The sequence below is a fragment of the Pristiophorus japonicus genome, chromosome 10 (genome assembly GCF_044704955.1).
Source record: "Pristiophorus japonicus isolate sPriJap1 chromosome 10, sPriJap1.hap1, whole genome shotgun sequence".
Classification (NCBI taxonomy): Eukaryota; Metazoa; Chordata; class Chondrichthyes; family Pristiophoridae; genus Pristiophorus; species Pristiophorus japonicus.
The window spans coordinates 26,043,326-26,065,556 of NC_091986.1; positions in this window are offsets into that span (position 1 = coordinate 26,043,326).

Here is a 22,231-nt window from a genome sequence, read left to right on the forward strand (position 1 = left end):
TATGAATGCCTACTTATAACTTGAACTAGATGAGCAGTCCAAGTCATGCTCGACTATAAATACTCATCTAGGCCTATAACAATTTAATAGGCTACCATTTGGAGTGTCTTCCAGCCCCGCCATATTACATCTGATGAACCAGATTTTACAACGCATTGAAGGAGTAGTATGCTATTTAGCTGACATACTAATTTCAGCCCCAAATGGGCAAATCCATAATAACATATTCAATGAAGTGCTCCAACGGGTAGAGAAGCACAGAGTACTATTTCAAAACTCAGTGGAGTACTTAGTGTACAGAGTAGACAAAGATGGTTTACATCCAACCAAGGGAAAGCTGGATGCAATCAGAAATGCACCCACTCCCAAGAATATCACTGAACTTCGATCATTCTTGGGTCTTTTGAACTATTATGGGAAGTTGCTACCAAATTTGGCTACTGTCATGTATGTATGCTTGGGGTTACTAGCCACCAGGGGCGCCCCTGTCGGAGGTCATTGGGCTGTACGTACGGGTGTGCGGCCAGGTATATAAAGCAAGCCACCATGTAATGTGGGCACTTTGGGCCCAAACAAAGTTGAGCCAGGTTTTTGCCTGAGTGAGTTTACAGTATTCAGTCTATCGAGTTATTACATACATAACATTTGGCGACCAGGTAACTCAAGAACCTTCGCATGCAAAATGAGCACCATTGGAATTCTGGAGAGATTCGTGGAAGGAGAGGACTGGTTGGATTTTATCGATCGCCTGAACCAGTACTGTGTGGCCAACAAAATGGAGGAAGCTACTGATGCAGTTAGGTGCAGGGCGGTTTTCCTCACTGTTTGCGGTCCAAAAATCTATGGCCTCATAAAGAATCTCCTCTTGCCTGCATATCCAACGGACAAGGACTATGAGTAATTGTGTGTTCTTGTACATGACCATCTCAAACCAAAAGAAGACATCATCATCTCACGCTATCGATTCTACACACATGTTGGTTCTGAGGGCCAGGATGTGTCAGAATTCGTCGCCAACCTAAGACATCTTGCTGGGCCATGTAAGTTCGAAGATGCGTTGGGAGACATGCTGCGAGATTTCTTCGCAATAGGAATCAACCACGAGGTGATCCTCCGGAAGTTATTGGCTGCGGAGACGCTGGATTTGAGCAAGGCCATTGCGATTGCCCAGGCATGTATGACGACGGATGATAATTTAAGGAAGATATCATCAAAGAGTCAGAGCTCCATGGCAAGTACTGTCAACAAGATTGTATCGTCGTATGGCAGAGCTGCTTATGGCAGGGCCTACTCGACTACATATGCGAAACCTGTAGCTGCTCAAAGTCCGCCAACGGGTACGAATCCGATTTCACCCTGTTGCCGTTGTGGGGGCAATCATCGGCATCATCATTATCATTTTAAACAGTATATCTGTAAAGGCTGTTTGAAAGTGGAGCATCTTCAGCGAATGTGTCCACAATTAGACAAGCGTGCTGCGACTCACCATGTGGATGATGACGACCAGTCCAGCGCGGACCTGGATATACAACCTGAGATACCCGAGGAAGTGAATGGACTGTATTCGTTCCTGACAAAGAGCCAACCGATAATAGTTAATGTGAAACTAAATGGCATGCCGGTATCGATGGAATTGGACACGGGTGCGAGTCAGTCGATAATGAGCCAAAGGACATTTGACAAGCTGTGGGACACTAAGGCTGTGAAGCCTAAACTGAGTCCAGTCAATGCCAAATTGCATACTTACACCAAAGAACTCGTACCGGTGATTGACAGTGCAGTAGTCAAGGTGTCGTATGATGGTGTGGGTCATGATCTACCATTATGGATCGTTCCAGGAAATGGTCCAACGCTGTTCAGCAGGAATTGGCTCGAAAAAAATCAAATGGAATTGGAACGATATCAAAGCGTTGTCATCGGAGGATGATACTCCATGTGCTCAAGTGCTGAGCAAGTTTCCCTCGCTGTTTGAACCGGACATCAGCAATTTCACGGGAGCTAAGGTGCAGATTCACCTGGACTTGGCTGCAAGACCCGTCCATCACAAAGCTCAGGCTATTCCGTACACGATGAGGGAGAAGGTCAAAATTGAGCTGGACAGACTCCAACGTGAAGGGGTCATATCACCGGTTGAATTTAACGAATGGGCCAGTCCCATTGTTCCTGTGTTGAAGAGTGATGACACTGTCAGGATTTGTGGAGACTACAAGGTTACGATCAACCAATTTTCAAAACAGGATCAGTACCCGTTACCGAAGGCTGATGACCTATTTGCAACGCAAGCCAGTGGGAAGTCGTTCACTAAACTGAATCTGACATCGGCTTAAATGACACAGGAGCTCGTCAACACGTTAAAGAAACTTACGTGCATCAACACTCATAAAGGACTGTTTATCTACAACAGGTGCCCTTTTGGAATTCGCTCGGCTGCAGACATATTTCAGAGGAACATGGAGAGTCTACTGAAGTCCGTCCCTAGAACCGTTGTGTTTCAAGATGACATTCTGGTCACAGGTCGTGACACTGCCGAACACCTGAGCAACCTTGAAGAGGTTCTACATCGTCTGGACAAAGTGGGACTCAGGTTGAAACTTTCGAAGTGCGTCTTCATGACATCGGAAGTCGAATTTCTGGGGAGGAAGATTGCTGCTGATGGCATCAGGCCTACAGACTCGAAAACCAAGGCCATCAAAAATGCACCCAGGCCTCAGAATGTGATGGAGCTGCGTTCGTTCCTTGGTCTACTCAATTACTTCAGTATTTCTTACCTAGATTGAGCGCTTTATTAGAGCCACTGCAAATGCTGCTCAGAAAAGGCAACAACTGGGTTTGGGGTCTGTCTCAAGATAGTGCTTTCGAGAAAGCTACAAATCTGCTTTGCTCTAACAAGTTGCTGGTACATTATGATCCATGTAAGCGTCTAGTATTGGCCTGTGATGTTTCATCATATGGGGTTGGCTGCATGCTCCAACAAGCTAATGAGTCGGGTAAACTACAACCTGTTGTGTATGCTTCGAAAAGTTTGTCAAAGGCAGAAAGAGCCTACAGCATGATAGAAAAATAAGTTATAGCCTGCATATGTGGGGTTAAAAAGATGCATCAGTACATGTTTGGTCTTGGTTTTGAACTTGAAACAGATCACAAGGCACTCCTTGTTTTCGGAAAACAAAGGTATCAATACCAATGCATCGTCCCGTATCCAGAGGTGGGCACTGACATTATCTGCCTATGATTATGTCATTCGCCATAGACCTGGCACCGAGAATTGTGCCGATGCACTGAACCGTCTGCCTTTGCCCACACCAGAGCTGGAGATGCCACAGCCTGCAGATCTAATGTTAGTTATGGATGCTTTTGAGAGTGAAGGAAGCCCTGTCACTGCTCAACAAGTTAGGACCTGGACCAGACAGGACTCGATTATATCAGTTGTAAAATATTGTGTCCTTAGTGATGATTGGTCTGCTATACATATAGAAATGTGTGATAAGACCAAACCTTACAACATCGCAAAGACAAACTATCCATTCAGTCAGATTGTTTACTGTTGTTATGCCTAAGAAAGGCAGAGAGAAATTTGTATGTGATCTACACATCACTCATTCTGATATTGTCATTGCCAGGTCTCACATATGGTGGCCTGCAATTGACTCTGATCTGGAATCATGTGTGCATCAGTGCAACACTTGCATGCAGCTAAGCAAAGTACCAGCAGAATCTCCGCTGAGTCTGTGGTCGTGGCCATCCAAACCATGGTCGAGGATCCACATTGACTTTGCGGGTCCTTTCCTGGGTAAGATGTTTTTTGTTGTGGTGGATGCATATTCAAAGTGGATAGAGTGTATAATCATGTAATCTAGTACATCCACAGCTACCATTGAGAGCCTTTGTGTCATGTTTGCTACTCATGGTTTGCCTGACATTGTTATGAGCGACAACAGATCTTGCTTCACAATTCTGGAGTTTCAAGAGTTCATGAATGGTATTAAACATGTGAGGTCAGCGCCATTCAAACCTGCTTCTAATGGTCAAGCAGAGCGTGCTGTCCAAACAATCAAGCAGAGTATGAAATGTGTAACTCGCTTGTCATGCCTATTGCTTAGTTACAGGACAAGACCCCACATGCTTACCGGGGTCTCCCCTGCTGAACTATTGATCAAGAGAGGTCTCAAGACCAAGCTCTCTTTCGATCGTGTTGAAAACAGATGTCAAAATCAGCAGTGGCATCATGATCATGCTGCTGTGTCACGCGACATCTCTATTAATGATCCTGTGTATGTGCTAAATTGTGGTCAAGGTCACAAGTGGGTCGCCGGTACTGTTACGGCCAAGGAGGGTAACAGAGTGTTTATTGTCATGCTCAAAAATGGGCAAACATGCAGGAAACATGTTGATCAGAAAAAGCTGCGGCACACGGATAAACTGGAACAAGTTGAGGAAGATACGATCAGTGACCAACTAACCTATATTCATTCATCAGAGGACTCCGCCGTCATCAATGAATCTGGACTTTCAATCTCTGTCATGGTCATTGCCACTCCCATCAGATCGGCTACCCAGCCTCCTGTCATAACTGACTCAGAACACTCGCCCAGAACTGGAATTGAACTGAGATGATCAATTCGTGAGCGGAAAGCCCCGGACCGTCTTAACTTGTAAAAAGACTGATACTAAGATCTTGAAGGGGGATGTTGTCATGTATGTATGCTTGGGGTTACTAGCCACCAGGGGGCGCCCCTGTCGGAGGTCATTGAGCTGTATGCACATGTATGTGGGCCACCATGTAATGTGGGCACTTTGGGCCCGAATAAAGTTGAGCTAGGTTTGCACCTGAGTGAGTTTACAGTATTCAGTCAATCGAGTTATTACATACATAACAGCTACAGTGTTATATCCACTGAATGAGCTGTTGAAAAAACAGGTTCAATGGAAGTGGCCAGAAGAATGCGATGCAACATTCAAAGAGTGTAAAAGCCAGTTGGTAGAGAGCACCATGTTAGTTCACGATGACATATCTAAGGAGATCAAGTTAGCATATGACGTCTCTCTGTTGGGGCAGTGATCGTTCATGTACTACATAGTGGGGAGGAGAGACCAATTGCTTTTGCTTCATGCACTCTCAGTGCCAGTGAGTGTAATTGTGCACAAATCGAAAGGGAAGCTTTGGCATTCATTTTTGGGGTCAAGAAGTTCCACAAATACTTATATGGTCGTAAATTTACCATCGTTATGGACCATAAGCCCCTGACAGCAATCCTCAATTTAAAGTCCCCAGTTCCAACCATAACTGCAGCCCGAATGCAGAGATAGGCTTTGATTTTATCAGCATATACATATAACACTGAGCATAGATGCACATCTGATCAGTTCTATTTTTCATACATTGATGAACTGCTGAAGAGATTGGTAAAGTAACCAAACGTGACCCAGTTATGTCAAAGGTGTATGATTACTTTGCAAATGGCTGGCCAAACCAGGTATCAGAGAAAGATATTCATCCATACTTTGTTCATAGGAATGAATTATCAGTGGATAAAGAATGTATCATGTGGGCTGCAAGAGTTTATTACAGCAAATAAATTCAGCTCCAAATTATTAGGAGATCTTCATGACCAACACCTGGGAATGTGGTTGTCCAAGAGTTTTGCACGCAGTTACTTATTGTGGCCAGGTCTAGATAAAGATATAGTGTCATCAACATAGGCGGTCTCTTGTATCGAGATATAGTGTACATCATTAGTCAGTGTACAACATGTCAATTGGTAAGCAAGAAACCACCATCAGTACCGTTACAGCCATGGAAATGGCCTCCCAGATTGTTACATTTTGATTTTGCTGAGCGAGAAGGTCAGCAATTGTTCATTGTGATTGATAGCTATTCGAAGTGGGTAGAGGTGTTTCCGATGCGGAAAATAACAAGTAAAACACTAGACCATTTGCGAATATTATTTTCTTCATATGGCCTCCCAGAAGAAATTGTATCCGTTGATGGACCACAATTTTGTTCAGAAAAATTTGCACAGTTCACGAGCAGAAATGGTGTGAAATACCAAGGTTCAACCGTAGCATCCTACTTCAAATGGTGCAACAGAGCGCACAGCACAAATTGTAAAACGTGCCCTCATTAAGCAAATGTTAGATCCAAATCCAAAGAAACGGCAGTTGACATTGGATCACAAATTGGCTAATTTTCTGATTATTTTTTGTAATATTCCTCATAAAACTACTGGTAGAACACCAGCAAAGTTGTTTCTCATTGTTAAAACCAAACTTGGCACAGTCCATAGAAGAGAAACAATTAAGACAGAAAGAGGATCATGATAGAGGTAGAGTAAGAGAGAAAATGTGAAATTAAATCAGGTGAGAGGGAAGAACCATCACCATAAATAGTTAAAGTGGTTGCCAGGAAGAGTGATGAAGATATGTGGTTCTTGCACATATTTGGTCAAGATGTTTGATCATGGACAGGATAGGTTTGTTCATATTGATCATATTTTACCTACAGATGTGGAAGGAGTTGAAAGTTGGAATGATTTGATTATTTCTGACTTATCAGATAGTCTTGTTACAAGTACAGTACCAGTAGCAAATCTACATCAGGTGTACTAGAAACAAGTCCAAGAGAAAGTCAGAATTTAAGTCTGAGTCCAAGTCAGGCAGACAAACAGTCTGAAGTTGTAGAGAGTTCAAATGTAGATCAAGGGTATCCCTTGGAGGAAAATTCTCCTCAGGATCAGCCTACAATGAGTCTATGTTCAACATCATGTTTGGAAAGTTCTGTTCGAGAGCGAAGGTATCCTCTTCGAAACAGAAAACCAGTGGTTAAGTTTGATTTGTAAACATGGCAAAATAAGTCTATATCTTTTGCTATGTATAACCATGCAAATTAAATATGATGATTGTGTGTTATAACTACTTCTTCATTAAGGAGGGAAAAATGTAATATATAGTTCCATCTAGTGGACTGTTGCTCCACATAGTGGACTACTGTGGTAATGCAGCCACTGCTGTTTACAAGAAGTATAAAAGGAATGGCGCCATCTTGGAGATGGTGATATAGTGTCATAAAGAAGATATCACATTTCCTTCCTTCCTTCCTTCCTCCCTTCCTCTCTCCCTTCCTCCCTCAGCTCACAGCTGTGGCTCAGTGGGTAGCACACTCGCCTCTGAGTCAAACGGTTGTGGGTTTAAATCCCACTCCATAGACTTGAGCACATAAATCTCGGCTGACACTACAGTGCAGTGCTGAGGGAGAGCTGCACTGTTGCAGGTGCCGTCTTTCCGATGAGACGTTAAACCGAGGCTCCGTCTGCTCTCTCAGGTGGATGTAAAAGATCCCAAGGCACTATTTTGAAAAAGAGGAGGCGAGTTATCCCCAGTGTCCTGGCCAATATTTATCCCTCAATCAACATAACAAAAAATCCCTGATTATCTGGTCATTATCATGTTGCTGTTTTTGGGAGCTTGCTGTATGCAAATTGGCCGGCATGTTTCCTAATTACAACAGTGACTACAAAGTACTTTGGCTGTAAAGTACTTTGGGACGTCCTGAGGTATAAAAATGCTCTCTATAAATGCAAGTCTTTCTTTTCTTTTGAATTTCACTTCACGTCTCACCAATTTTTTAGCTAGATGACTAAATAATGTAAACACATCCTTGTTACATTATGTTGTGCAATTAAATCAATGCCAGAAAATGAGGCAATGTTAAATTTGTGATTTCATAATGATTTTCTACAGTATTGGTCAATGTATCAAACCAGCTCAACCACTTACACAATATACTCAACTAAAGTAGCAATGTAACTGTTATGTATGCAACACTATGTAACCAGCATTTTACCACCACCAGAGGGCGTATCTGTTGGAGTCCCAAGGGATCCCAGCATCCCTTGGGAGCACTGCATATAAGCTGGCCTCCCATGCTGTACCAACACTCTGGAGTTAGACTAAAGCGACTAAGATCACACTTACTCACGTCTACAGTACTCAGTCACATTGCTTTATTCATAACAACTGGCAACGAGATAACGAACCATCACACGAAAATGTAGAGAACTGTTGATATCCTGGAGAAATTCTCAGAAGAGGATGATTGGGAGGTCTTCATGGAGTGACTCAACCAATACTTCATGGGCTGGAAGGGAGTGTGAACGCTGCGAAACGAAGGGCGATCCTCCTCACCGTCTGCGGGGCAACAACCTATGGCCTCATGAAGAATCTTCTTGCTCCGGCGAAACCAACAACCAAATCATATGAAGAACTGTGTACGCTGGTCCGGGAGCACCTAAATCCGAAGGAGAGCGTTCTGATGGCGAGGTATCGATTTTACACATGTCAACGGTCTGAAGGCCAGGAAGTGGCGAGCTACGTCGCTGAACTAAGGTGCCTTACAGGACATTGCGAATTCGATGGATTCCTGGAGCAAATGCTGAGACTTTTTTGTGCTTGGCAATGGCCATGAGGTTATCCTTCGCAAACTATTGACTGTTGAAACACCGAACCTGAGCAAAGCCTTAATGATAGCCCAGGCATTTATGTCCACCAGCGATAACACCAAACAAATTTTGCAGCATAAAGATGCTTCGGCAAGTACTGTACACAAAGTAACGTCGTTTTCAGGCAGGAATGCATATGGCAGAATGTACAGGCCTGCAGCTGCATGACCTCAGATGACTCAGAGTCTACCATCAAGAGTTAATGCGAGGCAATTGACACCTTGTTGGTGCTGCAGGTGATCATCGAGCCCATCGATGCCGCTTCAAACACTATGCGTGCAAAGGCTGTGGAACAATGGGACACGGCCAGCGAATGTGCAGGTGAGCTGCAAACCCTGCAAACCACCACGTTGCAGAGGAAGACTGATCCATGGCGGTTATGGAGTACACACCTTCATCATGAAATGTCCAGCAATCATGTTAAAATTTGAACTGAACAGAATTCCAGTATCCATGGAATTGGACACGGGTGCAAGTCAGTCCATCATGAGCAAAAAGGCCTTCGACAGGCTGCGGTGCAACAAGGCACACAGGCTCAAGCTAAGCCCTATTCATACCAAGCTGAGAACTTACACTAAAGAGCCAATTCCTGTAATTGGCAGTGCAGCAGTAAAAGTCTCCTACGATGGAGCAGTGCATGAACTACCACTGTGGATAGTACCAGGAGATAGCCCCACACTGTTTGGCAGAAGTTGGCTGGGAAAAATCCGCTGGAACTGGGACGACAACCGAGCGCTTTCGTTCATCGACGACGCCTCATGTGCCCAGGTTCTGAGCTAGCTTGCGCTCCGTCTTCATACGGGGTCGGGTGTGTGTTACAACAAGGAAACGAGTCGGGAACATTGCAACCGGTCGCTTATGCGTCCAGGAGCTTGTCCAAGGCCGAAAGGGCCTACAGTATGATTGAAAAAGAAGCTCTAGCATGCGTTTACGGGGTAAAAAAAAATGCACCAGTATCTGTTTGGGCTTAAGTTCAAGTTAGAAACTGACCATAAGCCGCTCATATCGCTATTCCCAGAGAGCAAAGGTATCAATACCAATGCCTCTGCTCGCATCCAAAGGTGGGCGCTCACGCTGTCTGCATATAACTATGTAATTCGCCACAGGCCAGGCACAGAGAACTGTGCTGACACCCTCAATCAGCTACCATTGCCCACCACCGGGGTGGAAATGGCACGGCCTGCAGACTTGCTCTTGGTGATGGATGCATTTGAAAACGATAAGTCACCCTTTACGGCCCGCCAGATCAGGACCTGGACCAGCCAGGATACTTTACTGTCCCTTGTAAAAAACTGTGACCTCCATGGGAGCTGGTCCAGCATCCCAGTGGAGATGCATGAAGAGATCAAACCGTTCCAGCGGCGCAAAGACAAAATGTCCATACAGATGGACTATCTCTTATGGGGTAATCGCGTGGTTTTGCTCAAGAAAGGCAGGGAAACATTCATATGCAACCTACACAGTACCCAGCCAGGCATAGTAATGATGAAAGCTATAGCCAGATCCCATGTGTGGTGGCCCGGTATCGACTCAGATTTTGAGTCTTGCGTGCGTCAATGCAACACTTGTTCTCAACTGAGCAATGCACCCAGGGAGGCACCACTAAGTTTGTGGTCATGGCCCTCCAAACCGTGGTCTAGGGTCCATGTTGACTTCACTGGCCCATTTCTAGGCAAAATGTTCTTGGTTGTTGTGGATGCTTATTCAAAATGGATTGAGTGTGTAATAATGTCTGTAAGCACATCCACTGTCACCATCGAAAACCTACGAGCCATGTTTGCCACGCACGGCCTGCCTGATGTCCTTGTCAGCGACAATGGGCCGTGCTTCACCAGTGCTGAATTCAAGGAAGTCATGACCCACAATGGGATCAAGCACGTCACATCGGCCCCGTTCAAGTCCGCATCCAACGGCCAGGCAGAACGGGTAGTCCAAACCATCAAACAAAGCTTGAAAAGCATGTCGGAAGACTCCCTACAGACCCGCCTGTCCCGAGTCTTGCTCAGCTATCACACAAGACCCCACTCGCTCACCGGGGTTCCCCCTGCCGAAATGCTCATGAAATGGGCACTCAAAACAAGGCTCTCTCTAGGTCACCCTGATCTCCATGATCATGTCGAGGGTAGGTGGTATCAACAAAGCATGAATCATGATTGCGCAAATTTGTCACGTGATACTGAAGTCAATGACCCTGTATTTGTACTCAACTATGGACATGGTCCCAAATGGCTTGCTGGCACTGTCATAGCCAAAGAAGGGAGTAGGCTGTTTCAGGTCAAACTCGCAAATGGACTAACTTGCAGAAAGCATTTGGACCAAACCAAACTGCAGTTCACAGACAGCCATGAGCAACCTGACGAGGACACCGCCAACTTCGACCCTCCGACACACACACAAGTGACAACCGACATCACGGTTGACCACGAAGCTGAACTCATCATCCCCGGCAGCCCAGCGAAGGCCCAACCAACTCACCCACACCTGTGTTTGTACCGAGATGATCGACTAGGGAGTGGAAAGCCCCAGATCGTTCTGGGAACCGGTTCTGGGGGAGGTGGGACCAGTGCAAACCGGACGGTCTGCACCTGGGCAGGACCGGAACCAATGTCCTAGGGGGAGTGTTTGCTAGTGCTGTTGGAGAGGAGTAAAACTAATATGGCAGGGGGATGGGAACCAATGCAGGGAGACAGAGGGAAACAAAAAGGAGACAAAAGCAAAAGACAGAAAGGAGATGAGTAAAAGTGGAGGGCAGAGAAACCCAAGGCAAAAAACAAAAAGGGCCACTGAATATAAAAGGGCTGCAGGAGGGGTCAAAACTAAAAATCATGATTTAAAAACTAGGATTAAAACACTCTACCTAAATGCACGCAGCATTCGAAATAAAGTAAATGAGTTGACGGCACAAATCATTACAAATGGGTATGATTTGGTGGCCATTACAGAAACATGGTTGCAGGGTGACCAAGACTGTGAATTAAACATACAGGGATATCTGACGATTCGGAAAGATAGACAAGAAGGGAAAGGAGGTGGGGTAGCTCTGTTAATAAAGGATAATATCAGGGCAGTTGTGAGAGACGATATTGGCTCTAATTAACAAAATGTTGAATCATTGTGGGTGGAGATTAGAGATAGTAAGGGGAAAAAGTCACTGGTGGGCATAGTTTATAGGCCCCCAAATAATAACTTCTCGGTGGGGCGGGCAATAATCAAGGGAATAATGGAGGCATGTGAAAAAGGAACGGCAGCAGTCATGGGGGATTTTAACCTACATATCGATTGGTCAAATCAAATCGCACGGGGTAGCCTGGAGGAGAAATTTATAGAAGGCATATGGGATTGTTTCTTAGAACAGTATGTTACAGAACCTACAAGGGAGCAAGCTATCTTAGATCTGGTCCTGTGTAATGAGACAGGAAAAATAAATGATCTCCCAGTAAAAGATCCTCTCGGAATGAGTGATCACAGTATGGTTGAATTTGTAATACAGATTAAGGGTGAGGAAGTTGTGTCAGAAACGAGCGTACTATGCTTAAACAAAGGGGACTACATTGGGATGAGGGCAGAGTTGGCTAAAGTAGACTGGGAACACAGACTAAACGGTGGCACAATTGAGGAACAGTGGAGGATTTTTAAGGAGCTCTTTCATAGTGCGCAACAATAATATGTTCCAGTGAAAAAGAAGGGCGGTAAGAGAAGGGATAACCAGCCGTGGATAACCAAGGAAATAAAGGAGAGTATCAAATCAAAGACCAATGCGTATAAGGTGGCCAAGGTTAGTGGGAAACTAGAGGATTGGGAAAATTTTAAACAACAGCAAAGAATGACTAAAAAAGCAATAAAGAAAGGAAAGATAGATTACGAAGGTAAACTTGCGCAAAACATAAAAACAGATAGTAAAAGCTTTTACAGATATATAAAACGGAAAAGAGTGACTAAAGTAAATGTTGGTCCCTTAGAAGATGAGAAGGGGGATTTAATCATGGGAAATGTGGAAATGACTGAGACCTTAAACAATTATTTTGCTTCGGTCTTCACAGTGGAAGACACAAAAACCATGCCAAAAATTGCTGGTCACAGGAATGTGGGAAGGGAGGACCTTGAGACAATCACTATCACTAGAGGGGTAGTGCTAGACAGGCTAATGGAAATCAAGGTAGACAAGTCCCCTGGTCCTGATGAAATGCATCCCAGGGTATTAAAAGAGATGGCGGAAGTTATAGCAGATGCATTCGTTATAATCTACCAAAATTCTCTGGACTCTGGGGAGGTACCAGCGGATTGGAAAGCAGCTAATGTAACGCCTCTGTTTAAAAAAGGGGGCAGACAAAAGGCCGGTTAGTTTAACATCTGTAATGGGGAAAATGCTTGAAACTATCATTAAGGAAGAAATAGCGGGACATCTAGATAGGAATAGTGCAATCAAGCAGACGCAGCATGGATTCATGAAGGGGAAATCATGTTTAACTAATTTACTGGAATTCTTTGAGGATATAACGAGCATGGTGGATAGAGGTGTACCGATGGATGTGGTGTATTTAGATTTCCAAAAGGCATTCGATAAGGTGCCACACAAAAGGTTACTGCAGAAGGTAGAGGTACGTGGAGTCAGAGGAAATGTATTAGCATGGATAGAGAATTGGCTGGCGAACAGAAAGCAGAGAGTCGGGATAAATGGGTCCTTTTCGGGTTGGAAATCGGTGGTTAGTGGTGTGCCACAGAGATCGGTGCTGGGACCACAACTGTTTACAATATACATAGATGACCTGGAAGAGGGGACAGAGTGTAGTGTAACAAAATTTGCAAATGCCACTAAGATTAGTGGGAAAGCGGATTGTGTAGAGGACATAGAGAGGCTGCAAAGAGATTTGGATAGGTTAAGCGAATGGGCTAAGGCTTGGCAGATGGAAAGTCGGAAAGTGTGAGGCCATCCACCTTGGGAAAAAAAAACAGTAAAAGGGAATATCATTTGAATGGGGAGAAATTACAAGATGCTGAGGTGCAGAGGGACCTGGGGGTCCTTGTGCATGAATCCCAAAAAGTTAGTTTGCAGGTGCAGCAGGTAATCAGGAAGGCGAATGGAATGTTGGCCTTCATTGTAAGAGGGATGGAGTACAAAAGCATGGAGGTCCTGCTGCAACTAACTGTACAAGGTATTGGTGAGGCCGCACCTGGAGTACTGCGTGCAGTTTTGGTCACCTTACTTAAGGAAGGATATACTGGCTTTGGAGGGGGTACAGAGACAATTCACTAGGCTGATTCCGGAGATGAGGGGGTTACCTTATGATGATAGATTGAGTAGACTGGGTCTTTACTCGTTGGAGTTCAGAAGGATGAGGGGTGATCTTATAGAAACATTTAAAATCATGAAAGGGATAGACAAGATAGAGGCAGAGAGGTTGTTTCCACTGGTAGGGGAGACTAGAACTAGGGGGCACAACCTCAAAATACGGGGGAGCCAATTTAAAACCGAGTTGAGAAGGAATTTCTTCTCCCAAAGGGTTGTGAATCTGTGGAATTCTCTGCCCAAGGAAGCAGTTGAGGCTAGCTCATTGAATGTATTCAAGTCACAGATAGATAGATTTTTAACCAATAAGGGAATTAAGGGTTACGGGGAGAGGGCGGGTAAGTGGAGCTGAGTCCACGGCCAGATCAGCCATAATCTTATTGAATGGCGGAGCAGGTTCGAGGGGCTAGATGGCCTACTCCTGTTCTTAATTCTTATGTTCTTATGTTCTTATCATCTCACCCTGTAAATAAGTGTACTATTGACTTTGGGGGGGAATTATGTTATGTATGCAATACTATGTAACCAGCATTCTACCGCCACCAGAGGGCGTATCTGTTGGAGTCCCAAGGGATCCCAGCATCACTTGGGAGCACTGTATATAAGCAGGCTTCCCATGCTGTACCAACACTCTGGAGTTAGAATAAAGAGAAAAAGGTCACACTTACTCACGTCTACAGTACTCAGTCACATTGCTTTATTCGAGACGTAACAGTAACCATTACGTTTCAAAACCTTACTCTATGTATACTTTGGGGGGAAAGTCACTAAAGTTTAGTACCACCAAATAACAAAAACATACAGCATATTTAATGCAGTGAAACATTCTAAAGGACTTTACCATAGGAGGGGCTGGGGGGAGGTAATGGGCACTGAGCAGGAAATGTGAGATGATTAGGCAAAGTGACTGAAAGTACAGTCAAAGAGATAGGTTTAAAAGCGTCTTTTGAAAGTGAGGTGAGATATAACAACAACAACTTGTATTTATATTATATAGCGCCTTTCACGTAATGAAACATCCCAAGACGCTTCACAGAAGTATTGTGAGATAAAAATTTGACACCAAGACGCATAAGTAGAAATTAGCGCAGATGACCAAAAGCTTTAAGAAGTGTCTTGAAGGTGAATAGAGAGATAGAGAGGTGAAGAGGTTTAGGCAGGGAATTCCAGAGCTTAGGGCCCAGGCAACAGATGGCACGGTCACCAATGGTCGAGCGATTATAATCAGGGATGCTCAAGAGAGCAGAATTAAAGGAGTGCAGAAATCTGGGGGGGCTTTGGGGCTGGGGGAGATTACAGAGATAGGGAGGGCAAGACCATGGAGGGATTTGAAAATAAGGATGAGAATTTTGAAATCTGGGTGTTGCTTAACCGGAAGCCAATGTAGGTCAGCGAGCACAGGGATGATGGGTGAGCAGGACTTTGAGTGAGTTAGGACACGGGCAAGGTGGGGAGCTTGGAAAGATAATTGCAGAATGCAAGGTTCTTCAGAATCCTGAAGAAATGGAGAAGATGCATTTAGTCCAAAGTGAGAAGAGCAAAGGTGCAATTTGGATGATGATACATTCAAGGTCCTTGGAAAGGAAGGGGAGGTTGGAAATGGTGTGGTAGATAGCTAGCACAGTGGGACAAGGGTGTGTTTTTTATTAGAGGAGAACAGTGCCTGTGGAAAGGGAACATTTGACAATATTAGGAAGCATTGGGCCAGTAAGTTACTTGAGAAGGCTGGGAGAAGATCGAGGGGGCGGGAAATCGATCGAGATAGTAGAGAAATTGCAGAATATTCTGTGGTCAGGGCTGGAGAAAGGGAAACATTTGTGAAACAGGAGACTGAAGCAACTGAATCAATGACTTCAGTTTTGAACACAAAGAAATTAACATGTGTCTTGCAGTGGGAGAAGGAGAGTTGGAGCGGAGAAGGGAGGGAGGTCAAAGGAAGTCATTTATTGTGGAGAAGAAATTTGGCGCGTCCTTACAATTTAGGATGATGCTGGAATAGTAGGAGGATTTGTTGGCAGAGAGACAAAGTAAATCATGCTTAACGTGGCCAAGTTGGATCTGGCATTGGACGATTATGGATGCTCAATCCTGCAGTTCTCAGATTTGAGGTCCCAAAGATGGACAGGCGGGGCAATGTGACTGGGAAACCATGACAAATCTGGTGAGGACGATGGTGTCAAAAGAAGAAACAATCCAGCTGTTTAGAATATTAGAAGGGACCAAGGAAACTAAATTCAATATAAAGATATGAAAAAAGCACGATGAATCTGCAACTTCTACAAGAGGCTCCAAAAAAGAACTTAGAGCAGGCGGACCCTGCCGATGAACAACTGCCCCTTTAATGCATTAGAAATATTGTAATCATATTATTTGCCTATGATCAACTATTAATCAGCACTCATGGGGCTGAAAATTGCCCCACGCTGGTTTGGGGTAGTCAGTCCGATTTATCTGATTCGTTTGCGCTGGCCCTGCCGCTGAATTGGCCTCTTTGAGAACAAGAAATGTTTGTTGAGCTAAGTGTTCGCAAGGCGCTCACAGGGGGCTATGCTGCACGCTGCACCCAGCACGTCAGAGCAACATTGGCATGCCACGTCACGCTGAAGCATCACAACGTCCCTCCCGTTTTCAAACTCTGCAGCCTTTTTAGTGGCACCCACTGGACCACCAGGGAGGGTGTCAGCCGGAGGGGGAGGGGGTGGGTGGTGCCGGTCTGCATGTTGGCGGCCCAGCCACACCAGCGGCCGCCATTGCCGGGCCGACTGAAAATTCAGCCGACAGAAGAAAGATGGCAGCCGCCACGCTACCACCTCCCTTTAAGGGCAGGCAGGGCACCACAGCCACCACAGCTTCTCGCAACAGTTGGTGGCATCGCCCCATGCTGAACTCGCGTCCTGCGGGCCAATTTCTTCCGAGGGGGGGCAAAGGGGTCGACGCGCACGGCAGTGATGTCATTACCGTGCGTGCGCCGCTCCAGTGCACTAATCGCGGGGCGCGGCACAAACCACTTTTCACCGGCGGACCCAGGGGAGCAATTCCGGAGAGGGTGGGGGGGGGCACTGTGGCCACGAGCCTGGGCGAAAACCCTTTAGCCAATGGCACGAACGGGTCTTTCTGAGAGGGGCAAATTCAACCCCACAGTACTAGCAAATGCCCATGTTATCTCTCACGGTAAGTCAAAAGACGTGTTGATTTATATTAATAGGGGTATCAACAAAATGTGACAGGGAAAATATTACAAGAAGTAAGTATGATGCTTACAGGATGTGTTTGCTACATGCAAGACTTTAAATTAAATATATATATATATATCTGGTTTGTGCCAGTGGCTTACACCTCCACTGAAGCACCAGCAGACAAATGGCAAGTACAGTGGTCAGAGTAGCTAGTGTCAGAAATGGGTTAAATTTTCCCCAATGCCATTTTTTTGCATTTTGCAAGAGTTACGCCCGTTTTATTTGGCCCCGACTACTCCAAAAAATATAACTAGCAAGTTTCCCCATTCTAATTTTTGAAATTGGCGATTCGCAGCCTGTCCTTTAGCATCAGGGGGTGGAGCCTAATGTCTGCGCTGAAAAAACGATGCATCCCCTTCTTCGCATGCGCGGGAAAAGAAAGGATGTTTTTGACGTGACTGCTATGGGCGCGTATGCCCAGTACAGCTCCCAGTCTGCATTCGGCCATTTTTAAAGAGCCGGTTGTGTGTGAGAACTTTAATTCTCATTAGAAAAATCGGAGCTGCAATACTACATGCAACGCGGCTCAAGGATCAAGAATTTCTCACAGGATGAAGTGGAGGCACTGGTTACTGATGGCACAAGCTGGACACCAGCAGAAATCACATAAAACTTTCACCAAAATAAATAAATAAATGCTGGAATCAACTTGTTATGTATGCAATAAAGGTTCAAACTGAGTACTGTTTAACTAAGCAAGGTACAACCTTGCTTCTGCTTTATTTACAGCCCAAAGTGCCTGACTCACAAAATGGCTGGCCTTTTATACCAGAGCAGCACCATGTGCGTGCCGCTCAGTGGCCTCCAACAATGACACCATCTGGTGGCTACAAACAGCGTGTACATACATGACAATACCCTCCTCTGAGATATTATCACAGTCTTTCACAGGTTGAGACGGTCTGGTGCGTTACGCTCCCGGGTTGACCGTCTCAGTTTGATTCCGGCCTTGGGTGAATGTACGGAGTCTGTTGTGGCTGGTGGCTGGATGGCTGACTTGTGGGGGTGGAAGTGGCAATGTCAGGCATTGCAAGTCCATTTTTATTTCAATTCCAGGTTCACTGATGACCCTTGAGTCCACTGAAGGCTGCTGGTCAGTTGGTTGGTCGTCGACGGTGTCTTCATCCGACTGCTCTGACTCGTCTGTGTGCCTCAGCTTTGTTTGATCCATGTGTTTCCTGCAAGTTTGCCCATTCTTGAGCTTAATAACAAATACTCTGTTGCCCTCCTTGGCCATGACTGTACCAGCAATCCATTTGGGATCCTGACCATAATTCAACACATATTCAGGATTATTAACAGAAATCTCACGTGACACAGTTGCGCGATCGTGGTACTCTTGTTGACTCTGTCTTCTGTATTCAACATGATTACTTAAATCTGGGTGTACAAGAGATAACTTGGTCTTAAGACCTCTTTTCATCATGAGTTCAGCAGGCGAGACCCCTGTGAGTGTGTGGGGTCAGCAGTATGCAAGACAAGCGGGTCTGCAGTGACTCTTGGGTTACTCTCCTCATGCTTTGCTTGATAATTTGTACTGCACGTTCTGCTTGCCCATTGGACGCAGGCTTGAACGATACATGTTTTATGCCGTGAATATTTTACAAACTCCTGAAATTCCTGACTGGTGAAACACGACCCATTGTCGCTCACCAGTATGTCAAGCAGACCATGTGTCACGAACATGACATTGAGATTCTCTATGGTTGTCGTGGACGTACTGAATAACTTGATTATACATTCTATCCACTTTGAATAAGCATCCACCACCACTAAAAACATCTTGCTCAGGAAAGGACCTGCAAAATCTACATGGATCCTGGACCAAGGTTTGGATGGCCATGACCACAGACTCAGCGGCGATTCCGTTGGTACTTTGCTGAGCTGCATGCGAGTGTTGCACTGATGCACATATGCTTCCAGCTCAGAATCAATTCCTGGCCACCATACATGGGACCTGGCGATGGCCTTCATCATCACTATACCAGGATGTGTGCTGTGTAACTCATGCACAAACTTCTCTCTCCCTTTCCTTAGGCATTACAACTCGATTGTCTCACAATATGCAATCTACTTGAATAGACAGTTCGTCCTTGCAACGAATGTACTGTTTGGCCACTTTGCACATTTGCTTAGGTATGGCAGACCAATTTCCCTTGAGGATGCAACCCTTTACCACTGATAATATCGGGCCCTGGCTGGTCCAGGTCTTAACTTGTTGAGCCGTGACAGGGGTACCTTCACTCTCAAAAGCATCCATGATTAACATTAAATCTGCCAGTTGTGGCGTTTCCACCTCTGGTATGGGCAACCGCAACCGGCTCAATGCATCGGCACAATTCTCTGTGTCAGGTCTGTGGTGAATGACATCATCATCATCATCATAGGCAGTCCCTCGGAATCGAGGAAGACTTGCTTCCACTCCTGAAGTGAGTTCTTTGGTGGCTGAACAGTCCAATACGAGAGCCACAGACTCTGTCACAGGTGGGACAGATAGTCGTTGAGGGAAGAGGTGGGTGGGACTGGTTTGCCACATGCTCTTTCTGCATGCTTTCGGCGTTGAGACTCGAGATGCTCAGCACCCTCTCGGATGCACTTCCTCCACTTAGGGCGGTCTTGGGCCAGGGACTCCCAGGTGTCAGTGGGGATATTGCACTTTATCAGGGAGGCTTTGAGGGTGTCCTTGTAGCGTTTCCACTGTCCACCTTTCGCTTGTTTGCTGTGAAGGAGCTCAGAGTAGAGCACTTGCTTTGGGAGTCTCGTGTCTGGCATGCGGACTATGTGGCCTGCCCAGCGGAGCTGATCGAGTGTGGTCAGTGCTTCAATGCTAGGGATGTTAGCCTGAATGAGGACGTTGATTTTGGTGCACCATAGGCAGATAATGTCAGAGCCCACCTTTGGATGTGGGATGAAGCGTTGGTATTTATATCTTTGCTCTTGGAAAACAACGAAATGAGCGGCTTGTGATCGGACTCTAATTCAAACCTCAGACCGAAGAGGTATTGATGCATCTTTTTAACACTGTACATACACGCTAAAGCTTCTTTTTCCATCATACTGTAGGCTCTTTCTGCTTTAGACAAACTTTTGGATGCATACGCGACAGGTTGAAGTTTTCCCGACTCATTGGCTTGTTGTGACACGCAAATAATTCCATATGACGATGCTTCACAGGCTAAAATAAACTTTTATATGGGTCATAAAGTACCAGCAGCTTGTTCGAGCAGATTGGTGGCTTTCTCGAAAGCTCTGTCTTGCAATGAGCCCCACACCCAATTGTTGCCTTTTCTCAATAGCATGTGCAGTGGTTCAAGTAAGGTGCTCAATTTAGGTACGAAGTTACCAAAGTAGTTGAGTAGACCCAGGAATGAACACAGCTCCATCACGTTCTGCGGCTTGGGTGCATTCTTGATGGCTTTGGTTTTCACGTCAGTAGGTCTGATGCCATCCGCGATGATTTTCCTCCCGAGGAATTCGACCTCTGGTGCCATGAAGATGCACTTCGACCGTTTCAGTCTGAGTCCCACTCTGTTCAAACGCAGTAGAACCTCTTCCAGGTTGTTCAGATATTCCTTGGAGTCACGACCCATGATCAGGATATCATCTTGGAACACGACGGTTATGGGAATGGATTTCAGTAGAGTTTCTATATTCCTCTGGAATATTACTGCAGCCGAGCGAACTCCAAACAGACACCTGTGTTAAATAAACAGTCCTTTGTGCATGTTAATGCACGTAAGTCTCTTCAACGTCTCGACCAACTCCTGCATCATATAGGCCGACATCAAGTCCAGTTTTGTGAATGACTTCCCTCCGGCTAGCGTCGCAAACAAGTCATCAGCCTTCGGTAACGGATACTGATCTTGTTTTGAAACTCTGTTGATCGTAGCCTTGTAGTCTCCACAGATTCTGACTGTGCCATCACTTTCCAGCACAGGGACAATGGGCTGGCCCATTCATTAAATTCGACCGGTGCTATGATCCCTTCATGATGGAGTCTGTCCAGTTCAATTTCGACCTTCTGCCTCATCATATACCGCACTGCCCGAGCTTTATGATGGACGGGTCTTGCATCTGAGTCCACGTGGATCTGTACCTTAGCTCCCGTGAAGTTGCCGATACCCAGTTCGAACAGCGAGGGGAACTTGTTCAATACTTGGGCACATGTATTTAAAGAAAGTAAAATTAAGGAAAACCCTAAGATGTTATATTAATATATTAAGAGTAAGAGGGTAATTAAGGAAAGGATAGGGCCTATTACAGATCATGAGCGTAATCTTTGTGAGGAGGCGGAAGATGTTGGTAGGGTTCTTAATGAATACTTTGCATCTGTTTTCACAAAGGAAAGAGGAGGATGCTATGAGGCTGCAGAGCGATTTGGATAGGTTAGGTGAGTGGGCAAATGCATGGCAGATGAAGTATAATGTGGATAAATGTGAGGTTATCCACTTTGGTGGTAAAAACAGAGAGACAGACTATTATCTGAATGGTGACAGATTAGGAAAAGGGGAGGTGCAATGAGACCTGGGTGTCATGGTACATCAGTCATTGAAGGTTGGCATGCAGGTACAGCAGGCGGTTAAGAAAGCAAATGGCATGTTGGCCTTCATAGCAAGGGGATTTGAGTACAGGGGCAGGGAGGTGTTGCTACAGTTGTACAGGGCCTTGGTGAGGCCACACCTCGAGTATTGTGTACAGTTTTGGTCTCCTAACCTGAGGAAGGACATTCTTGCTATTGAGGGAGTGCAGCGAAGGTTCACCAGACTGATTCCCGGGATGGCGGGACTGACATATCAAGAAAGACTGGATCAAGTGGGCTTGTATTCACTGGAGTTCAGAAGAATGAGAGGGGACCTCATAGAAACGTTTAAAATTCTGATGGGTTTAGACAGGTTAGATGCAGGAAGAATGTTCCTAATGTTGGGGAAGTCCAGAACCAGGGGTCACAGTCTAAGGATAAGGGGTAAGCCATTTAGGACCGAGATGAGGAGAAACTTCTTCACCCAGAGAGTGGTGAACCTGTGGAATTCTCTACCACAGAAAGTTGTTGAGGCCAATTAACTAAATATATTCAAAAAGGAGTTAGATGTAGTCCTTACTACTCGGGGGATCAAGGGGTATGGCGAGAAAGCAGGAATGGGGTACTGAAGTTGCATGTTCAGCCATGAACTCATTGAATGGTGGTGCAGGCTAGAAGGGCTGAATGGCCTACT